Here is an 11,224-nt window from a genome sequence, read left to right as displayed (position 1 = left end):
TTGACCGTGAGAGTGAGAAACAGGTATATTGTGGAGTAACTAAAAAGCAGTAGGGGCATTATTTATCCTTGAATGATTCATAAGATCATTCAAGCACAAATGTTTGTTTCATAAAGTGCTTAAGCGGTTTATGAAACAAACAAACAAATCAAGGAGTGGACTGAAAATGAATAAACAATCAGCTGATGTCCAAAGAAAACTTTGAAAGAACTTCAAAAAGCCTGAAAAACTACTTTATAAAAATAGAAATAGGAAAGAAAAAAAAAACATGGTTTAAATGGACTCATGAATTTATCTTACCACTTATCCTGTACACAGTGTGCTGCCCGATTAGCTGCTTCTCAAGATATTAATAAATACTGTTAAGATTCATTAAGGCCTCCAAGGAAGAAAGCCCTAATCCACACTGACAAATATAAATACATGAGTACCAGCAGAGTAATGAAGAGAAGTCTTACCATACCATACCACCTTTATTTATAAAGCACTTTAAAATAAAACCAGGGTTCACAAAGTGCTGTACATATATAAACAGAAAATAACATCAAATATGTTAAAAACAGGGGATTAGAAAAAATAGAAATAATAGAGTCAACCTCTTAAAAAGTGCCAAAGACCTCAGCAAATAAATATGTTTTAAGAAGAGTTTCAAACTCACACGATAAAGTGTGCTACATTAATCCAGCTCAGATGTAACAAAGGCATGGATTACCGTCTTAAAAAGCTATTTTGGCTAACTGCCTCAAATGAAAAAAGCTAGTTCTTACAACAGTTCTGACCTGGCTTTCATGTTTAGGATTTGCGTCTATTTTAGCTCCCAGATTAGCAATGACCAGTTTAACATAATGTGCCAAGGAACCAAATCCATAGAAGTGCCACCAAAAACCATCACTTCTGTTTTTTGCTCATTAAAATGTAAAAAGTTCGAAGCCATCTAGGCCTTTATTTCATCAAGACATCTGAACAGGGAGTCTACTGAGAAAGCATTTATCTTTTTAAGAAGGATATAAATCTGGGAGTCATTGGCATAACAATGGAAAGAAATCCCATGTTTCCTGAAAATAGAGCCAAGGGGTAGCAGGTATAGAGAGAAAACAAGGGGGCCTAAAACTGAACCCTGTGGGACGCCACACTGAAGAGAAGCAGCGAAGGATACAAACTCACCAAGTTTCACAGAGAAAGTTCACTCTGCCAAATAAAATCTGAACCACTACAGCGCAGTACTCCTGACACCCACCAGCTGCTCTAAGCAGGAAATTAAATTTTTATCATCCACTGTATCAAAGGCAGCAGTTAAATCTAAAAGCACAATAATAACACAGTCACACATCAAAAACACATCATTAAAAACTCTTAAAAGGGCAGATTCTATACTGTGTAAAGCTTTAAAACCAGACTGAAAAACGTCTAAAATACCACGTTCTTCTAAAAAGGTCATCGATTGCTTGTTAACTACCTTTTCAAGAATTTTTGAGATAAAAGGCAGGTTGGAAATAGGCCAGTAATTTGCAATAATATCAGGATAAAGTGCAGGTCTCTTGAGTAGAGGCTCAAACTAGAGAGCACAAACTGCTATTTACAATGGAATGTACAAATTGTGCTATAGTGAGGAAAACGTCGTTGAAAAATTGAGGAGGGAGAGCATAATAAAGGGAACAGTTTTCTGATTTGAAATCCAGTAATATTGTAATATTTAATATGACTCCAGAAGTTTATCCTTCTTGCACGTCCAGCTCTCCGACACTTTGTTCTGGCAGCACGGGTTGGTTCAATCAGCCAGGGTTCATATTTGGCTTTTCCTTGCCTAAATGGGGCCACAGAATCCAAAACGGTTTGGCAGATTGAGTAAAGCTAAGCTCTTCTGAATCATTATAGTCAAGCTGCATTAGTGAATAAATGACTGGATTTAACTGGTCAGCTGAAAGTCAGAAGTAGCCATGAACATGCTATTGATTATTAAGCATGGCTAAATGATGACAAAGGCTGATAATTCAGCAGACTTCAGTGCTTTGCTTGAGCAAATACCGTTGCAGGAAAAATAAGTCTTCAACCTCTCCCCTCAAAACATCCACCATCATTCCCATTCCTAAGAAATCAGTGGTCTCCTGTCTGAATGACTGCAATCCTGTTGCACTGACATCCGTCATCATGAAGTGCCTCGAGCGGCTAGTCAAAGGTCACATCTGCTCCTCCCTCCCTGACACACTGGACCCTCTTCACTTTGCCTATAGGACAAACAGAGCCACAGAGGATGCCATCGCCCTGGCAATGCAATCCTCCCTCACTCACCTGGAAAAAGGGAATACATATGCAAGAATGCTCTGTGTTAAATGTTAAATGCTCTGTGTTAAATGTGTTAAATGCCAAGCTACAGCTTGGCATTTAACACTATCATCAGCTCAAAACTTGCCACGAAGCTCGTCGACCTTGGGCTAGGAACACACCAATCTGCAGATGGATTCTAAACTTCCTCACAAACAGGCCCAGGTGGTGAGAGTTGGTAAGCACACCTCCTCATCACTCATCCTAAACACAGGAACACCACAGGGTTGTGTGCTTAGCCCCCTCCTATATTCCCTGTTCACACAGGACTGTGTTGCTAAACATAAGTTCAACACCATTATCAAGTTTGCGGATGTTACGGCCCTGGGCCTTGGAGGGAGTGAGACTGCCTTTTTGTGTTTATGCAAATCCATGTGTGCCATGACTTGTGGGTGATTGGTTACTGGGAGACCCGTGCCAACCCTCTTATGCAGAATGAAGTGTGCCAGACCACATGGACGATTGGCTGCCTGGGGATCCCGTGATGCTCCAAGAGGCAATCAGTGGCTGATCGTGCCCACCTGTGGCTACAAAAGGCTGGAGGTCCTTCACTCAGTGGCTGCTGCTTAGGACTGAACATGCAGTTTGCCCTTCGTGCCTCCCTCTTCGATCTTTGTTGAACTTGTTCATATTGCTGAACTTTGTCAAGCCTTGGTGCATGCTTGAACTTAGACTGATTAGAGTTTTGAGCTGCTAGCTGGCTGTGAGTAGAATTTTATGATGCTGGCTTGCCTTAGTTAACCCTTAGCTTTTATTTTGTGTGTGACCAGTTTGCCTTAGTTAACCTTTAGCTTTTACTCTTGACTGTTTTTTTTTCTTTATGTAATATTTGTTTGCCCAGTGGTCTGAACAGCCCTGTTGGTTTTCTGTTCAAAGTTTGAAATTAAAACCTTTTTCTTTACTCAGTTTTGTGTTGGGGGCTTGTGTATGTTACTCCTTCCCTGACGGCTAGCAGAGGGGGTCGTAACAGCGGATGACACAACCATCATAGGCCTCATCACAGGCAATGATGAGACGGCCTATGAGAGGAGGTGACGGCACTGTACAAGTGGTGTCTGGAAAATAACCTGTCTCTCAACATCAGCAAAACTAGAGAAATGATAGTGGACTACTGGAAACGACCAGTCAGGGAACACCAGCTCATCCACATAAACAGTGTCAAGGTTGAAAGGGACAGCAGCTTCAAATTCCTTGGAGTCAACATCACTGAGGATTTCTCCTGGATCCTTCATACAGACACTGCTATCAGGAAAGCTCGCCAGTGACTCTACTTACTGAGGAGGCTGAGGAAGTTTGGCAACACTAACATCACCTCAAATTTCTACAGGTGTGCAATTGAGAGCTTGCTGACGAGCTGCATTACAGTTTGGTATGGAAGCTGCTCTGCTAGCAGCCGTAAATCACTACAGAGGGTGGTGAAGGCAGGAGAGCACATCACTGGCATGAGACTTTCTGCCATTCAGGACATTTATCTTCAATGATGCCGCCGCAAAGCACACAGCTTCATCAAGGACCACAGCCACTCAGCACATAAGCTCTTCTCCTTGTTACCATCTGGCAGACGTTACAGGAGTCTGTCTGCTTGGACTACAAGACTTAAAAACAGTTTCTACCATCAAGCCATACGACACCTCAATCACAACACTTAAACACACACAACACACTCCACAGGATGCCCTCAGACGCTACCTTGCAGCTTTACAAGTAAACTGTAAAATCTGCACTGGTCACTTCACTTTATATACTGTACTAACTGCCACTAAAAAAATTGTACTGTTCAGTCTGTACTGCTGCTCATTCCTGCCACTGTGCAATATTCCATGTGCCCCCCCCCCCCCCCACCTGTCACATTCCTATTTAAGATTTTCTTTATTTAATCACTAGTGTGTACATATATTTATATATACATATATATATTTAGTCTATTAACTGTAAATCTTTTTTTCCTCTATATTTTATTAATATTTTGCTCTTTACTATTTTGTTCTACTGTACCATTCTGCTGAGTGACTGTCTTCTGCTTGTCAAATACATTTCATTGCAATGTTGACCCTGTGCTAACTTGCATATGACAAATAAAACTTAAAACTGAAGTGTTAAACATATACACCCAAAAATCTTTAAAATTTCTTTGTGGCATCACACGTTACTAAGTTACAGTTAGTGAGACCAAACTCAGAGCTAAAAGGGGAATGAATATTGGACTTCACATGGCTACAGATGAATCTTATTATTGCTAAGTATTTTCTAACATGTTGCAACCTCTAACAACCTTGCACCCTGATGACTGAGTAGTGGTTGCCAGCCTAATTTGGCTATACACCAAAATAAATACTATATATTAAGGCAAATACCTCAACCATTCCTGTTATTGTTATTGCTAATTAATTCATTACTGTTACGAACTTGCATGTTCATGTGTTTGTTTTGTGCAGGTGATGTATCTTTTTATATTAATTCAGCTGTGCCAGGGCCCTGCTCCGATTGGTGCGTGGATACACCGCCCCGACGTGACTGGTTCCAGCTGGAGGACCCGCCCATTAAAAGGAGGCTGGAGTGCTACAGCAGAGAGGTCTTCACGTTTCTCCTCATGACCCAGCAGTGTAGTAATGGTAAATTTGATTCTTTTTACTGAATCGAGTTTTAATGAGTCACTCACCAAAGTGAATCGGAATTTGGAGTCATTTGATTTACTGAGTCAGTTGACCAGACAGTGCAAAAAATGTACTCACTCAAACTTAATTTGTTTCTCTTTTCATGTAAATTGTACTGCTAAGATGAATGATTCTAAAAGAAATCAACTATTTTATAGAGCAAAAAAGAGCAAAAACATTTCTAAAATTAAGCAATTTCCTATCAAAATTGCTTAATAAATATTTATTTTGTTTATTTTTATTTTATTAGTATTTTCCTTAAATGTGTTAAATATATATTTTCTCATCTAAATGTCCACTGAGCTGTGAGCCAGGGGGCGGTAATGCGCCTTAACATTGGTTGCCAACCAAGAAGAAGAAGAAGAAGCTGTGAGCCAGGAGGGAGGGGTGTCACTACCCGATCCGTACCGGAAACCCGATCGGTACCCCGCATGTGCAAATCTTATGTCACTTCCTCTCTTTGCCAACATTGCGACACTCAATTGCTGTGTCCCATTTCAGGGTCTGCACGCTTGAAGTACGCATTTTAAGTGCGGTTACGTCACCGCCACGCGACGACGGCTGTCCCAATTCAAAGTGTACTTCAAATGCGTACTCCAAATGCACCTTCGATTTCCCCAAATATCAAGCGTGGTCCGGTGCACGCTTTGTGGTCCCATATATCCCACAATTCATAGCGCGGCAGTGGGTGTGGATAATTTTGCCGCAAAATACGGTAGAAGGGAGCGCCCGAAAAGTGAACTGTCAAAAGTAAGTACTGAATATGACGTCACTTATTTATGTGCGAATGTTTAATAATGAAGAACATTAAAACATTGCTGTTGGCCACATGTCAGCAAAGTTATGTGACACTAGTGATGTTTGTACTTTCAGCATTAACTTGGTTTTAAAGCCTCTACTTCTAAATATACATATAGTCGACCTTAATCTTACAGAGAAGCTGATGATTTTATGGATAATTAAAGTCAGTCATATATCCACAAACACAACAAGCTGAAAATCAGTGATATAGATTATATATATATATATATATATATATATACAACACCCAGCACGCCCCTGCGGGCGGTTTATCCTTCAAGCTCGGGTCCTCTACCAGAGGCCTGGGAGCTTGAGGGTCCTGCGCAGTATCTTAGCTGTTCCCAGGACTGCGCTCTTCTGGACAGAGATCTCCGATGTTATTCCCGGGATCTGCTGGAGCCACTCGCCTAGCTTGGGAGTCACCGCACCTAGTGCTCCGATTACCACGGGGACCACCGATACCTTCACCCTCCACATCCTCTCGAGCTCTTCTCTGAGCCCTTGGTATTTCTCCAGCTTCTCGTGTTCCTTCTTCCTGATATTGCTGTCATTCGGAACCGCTACATCGATCACTACGGCCGTCTTCTTCTGTTTGTCTACTACCACTATGTCCGGTTGGTTAGCCACCACCATTTTGTCCGTCTGTATCTGGAAGTCCCACAGGATCTTAGCTTGGTCATTCTCCACCACCCTTGGGGGCATTTCCCATTTTGACCTCGGGACTTCCAGGTTATACTCGGCACAGATGTTCCTGTACACTATGCCGGCCACTTGGTTATGGCGTTCCATGTATGCCTTGCCTGCTAGCATCTTGCACCCTGCTGTTATGTGCTGGATTGTCTCTGGGGCATCTTTACACAGCCTGCACCTGGGGTTTTGCCTGGTGTGATAGTCCCTCATCCTGAATAGGATGAGGGACCTATGGATATATATATATATATATGTATATATATATATATATATATATATATATATATATATATATATATATATATATATATATATAATATTCTGACAATAACTATAATATTGTCCATATTATATTCACATTACCAAAGTGAGATGATTTTAGTCTCATGAACAACATTAACTAATTATTATTTACTAGCTAATCTTAAATGACTGTTCAGTACAGAAATGAAGCCCAACAATCATGTTTTACAGTCCTGTGGTTTCAGCCTCAGATACTCAACTAATCAAAGTGATGTCATGACAAAAATGATTGACCAACAAAACAATTTTCTCCTTCATTTCTGTCAAACAAAGCTGTATGTAACGTGTCTCGCGGTTAGTATCATGGTTGCTAGGCAACCTGAACAGCGCAACGAAGCATATACCGTCCCATTTCACAAGCCTCTCACTTCCGCACTTCTCGTACTTATAGTACGCACCGTACGTAGTACGCGTAGTGCGCGTACTTCAAGCGTGCAGACCCTGAAATGGGACACAGCCAATATATTTGAATGATACGGTTAGCGCCCAGTTAGCTCCTAGCATTTCTCAGCAGCTCTGCCTCCTTTTCGACTGCCCGTAGGGTTGCCAACTCCCTGAGAAATAAATAAGGGACACCTCGTGGCCAGGGCCGGGCGACCCAGTTGTTTTCACTCTTCCCAGTGTGGTGAATTTTTTAGCTCTTTTTTGTGTGTGAAATTATTTTTTTAACCATTTGACTTGAATTTGATTTAAGTAGATGCGTATTCTTTGTGATATCAACACATGGGAAACAAAAATCATTTAGCCATTTATTTTTAGCTCAAAATGACAACATTAACACAATAAAACAGGGCTTTCTTAAACGGAAGATTGTCATGCTTTCTTTAAAAGAACTCTGTCCTGCTTAACTTAAAATTATATAAATTAATAGAAAACAATAGAAAGAAAAATATTCTTGTAACAGTGCACATTTAGTGCATTTAGTGCAATTGGCTTCAGTAGAGGCATTATTTCAGCTTTTGCTCCCGTTTGTAAACCCACTTGTTCTCATGATTACGCATCATAACTCATCATCATTATTCATCTATGTATTACTTTTATGTATTACTCATCTATTTGTTGTAATCATCTATCCTTGCAGTTGTTTATTACACAAAATAAATTATATTATCACACTTCTGGCCACATAGCGCTGATATTCACTGCACGTGCCCATTTTAACCTTAACCAGAGGGTTTAAAAACAAATAAACCAGTGTTTACATACCATATCTGCTTCTGCCGTGGCCTGGTGGACAAAAATTGGTTAAGGGTTCCCCGAGCATGTTCTTCATGTGCCCACCATTAGAAGCATGCCTATGGAAAAAGTGCGTCGGCACACAGTGCAGTGCGCTTTATAGGTGTTATTGTGCACTTTTCCAGCCAGGTGTTTTCCTTTTCCCATTCTTCCCTGTACTTTTGCAGCCTTTTTTTCTTTCTCTGAGAGGAACAAACATTGCTGGTCTAATGCCGGGCTCACACTGTGCGATTTTGGGCCCATTTTGAGCCGATATTTGAGTCGTGCGACCAATTTGGTGATCGGCCCGATTTTGGCCTTCATCGTGCATCGTGTAGTATATGTGGGGTAACGAGAAGTGATTAACACCTCACGACCAGCTCCCGATTGTCAATCGCTCGTGAGGGTGTCACCGCAGCCGCTCACACTGCTCACGCGCAAACACGTAAACGTCGGTGAAAAAGACGGAGCAGCACGGCTGTGCAGCGTGTGATCTGGACACAAGCAACGGAGGCACAACTTGTAGAACTTTGGAAAGCTCATCCGAGCCTTTTCGATGTGGCATCTAGTGATGGGTCGTTCGCGAACGAAATGGCTCTTAGAGCCGGCTCTTTGAAGTGAACGACGCGAGCCGGCTCCTTATTGGGAGCCGTGAGGTTTTTTTTTTTCTTTCTCTCACCCTCTCTCTCGCCCTTTTTTCCGCTAAACTCCGCACGCGCGGCCTGTACTTTGCGCTGGGCAGAGGGGGGAGGGGCGTTAGTTACACTCGCAGTAGCACAGGAACAGAGCCAGAGAGAAAGAGAGCGAGGGACAACAACGTCACATTAGAAAGGTATAGTGATCATCCACTATTTTCAGTTGCAGATGATAAAGGATTCAGAAATCATGCAGGCCCATATGACAGAGAATGTGCATCTTCTTTTTGTTTTAATATTTTAATTTATATTTAATTGTGTTGTGGTTTGCAGTGTTTTGTGTTGTTTCACGTTAAATTTATTTAAAAGGAAAAAGCTGAAAATTTAAATAGTTAAAAGTCTAAAATGTAAATAGTTGTTCTTTGTATTATATGATTTAATTATTACATTTTATGTGGAGTGAATAAATAAAGTATATTTATGGTGGCCCTTAGAGAAAAAGCACGTACAAACTCCAACACACGTAAAAACTCAGAAGCACGTACAAACTACAAAACACGTAAAAACTCAGAAGCACGTACAAACTCAGAATCATGTACAAAAGACAACAGAAGTGCTCCAGGATGCTAGGGCGCAGTGTTGAGCTTTTGTTACCTAGTGGCTACACAAGCCAGGAAGTATCAACAACCGGATTTGGTGTGTGGTTGTAACAGGTAAATAAATTTTTTTTTCTAATTATTTGAATAAATATGAGTGCTTGTCTATAAATACACAAACAATACACACATGCTTTCAATTGTGTAATTTAAGTGATCTGGGTAGCTCTGTTTTGGAAGTTCAGTTAACGCTAGAAATGTGTTTTGGAGTTTGTACGTGCTTTTTGGAGTTTGTATATGCTTTAGAGTTTGTACGTGCTTTGTCTCTAGGGGCCATATATAAACATATATAAATAAAACCACTTTTTTTTACATTAGTAATTCCTTTTCTGCATAATTTTATATTATTGTTAATGATTAAATAATTAAAGCAACAAAACAACCTGAAGAGCCGGTTCGGAGCCGAAAGAGCCGGTTCGGAGCCGAAAGAGCCGGCTCTTTTTAGTGAGCCGAGCCGAAAGAGCCGGATCTCTAAAAAGAGCCGGAAATCCCATCACTAGTGGCATCACCAAATGATCACGACCACAACAACCGTGAAAATAGTTGGATTTACATTGCTGCTCAATCACAGCTGCCTGATCATGTTTTTCATTAGCAATTTAGCAAAGTTGATGGCGGTGTGTGTCTGTGTGAGTGAAAGACAGAGAGGGAGAGCGAGCGACAGATTTTCTGTTATAACCTTCATTTTATGGAGGCACAGTGTGACTCAGGTCGCATCAGAGCATTGGGCGATATAGTGTGAGACCCTGCATCGTGACCTACGAACTTTTAACCCATGCGAGCCAATCGTGCAGTTTGAAAATCGCACAGTGTTTGCCCAGCTTCAGGTGTACTGTCGTCTGAGACTTGCACCGCAGTGTCGGCGTTTGTTTCCCTGTTGGCCATGCTTTTTGTTGTGGTCATCTTTTTGTTGTTGTCTTCCAGTATTTTCTCCGCAAGCGACCTTTCCTCAACCAATGAGATGAGCGGTAATCTGAATTGTCATACTCGAATTGTCATAAGTGTGCTGTCAGCTCATTGGTCACAAAGCAGGAGCGGGGCTGGGAATTATGTTTACAAACAAAGCGTTAATTACATTAAAACTTATAGACTACTTTTGATTCTCACTGTATTACGGGACAAAGTGCGTCCCTTTTCAGCTCAATACGGGACGTGTACTTTTGTTTCGAAATACGGGACGATTCCGTTTTTTAAGGGACGGTTGGCAACCCTAACTGCCCGGGACATTTAAACAATGGATAATCCGTATACAAACAAATTCATGCTTTTCTCCTCAACAGAGAGCGTCCCCGATTGAACAACAGCGCCGTAAAATAAGAAGAATGGCGCCTAATTACAGAGTTAATAATACAGACTTAGCAATGTGTCACGTGAAGATTCATCAGCCAGATGAAGTGTTTACTGACAATTGACAGTGATAGCGGACATCATCATCACTATTCCAACAATCCTCTCCACACAGACAAGCATAAACACACTCGACTATCACTAAATCAAATTTAACATGCATTTGTAATGACGCCAATTCAGTTTACAATAGGGTTCATTCGCTCGGTCAGCAGGTGGCAGTATCCTCGTACACTGGGGAGTAAACTGCCATTAAACGAACAGAAGAAGAAGAAAACATCTGCACATGCGCGGTACGGATCGGGTGGACCCGATTTGTACGGTCCGACTTTGCACATGCGCAGTAAGGATCGGGGAGTCCCGATTTGTAACTATCTTTTTATTTTTCGTTTTTGTCTACATTGTATTGAAATGCTTCATTATTGCAAACATTTTAAGATTTACTCATTATTCTTAACATTTTAACAGATACTCTGACCCATAACTATCGTAAAACGCTACGACCGGAAGTAGACACCTTTCGCGCATGCGGGGTACCGATCGGGTTTCCGGTACGGATCGGGTAGTGACAAGGGGGTGAGCGAGTCCTGAGTGATTCGTT

The sequence above is a fragment of the Neolamprologus brichardi genome, chromosome 1 (assembly GCF_056152115.1).
Source record: "Neolamprologus brichardi isolate AB-2024 chromosome 1, ASM5615211v1, whole genome shotgun sequence".
Lineage (NCBI taxonomy): Eukaryota > Metazoa > Chordata > Actinopteri > Cichliformes > Cichlidae > Neolamprologus > Neolamprologus brichardi.
The sequence above is the reverse complement of the archived record's forward strand: the minus strand, read 5'-3'. Positions refer to the sequence as shown.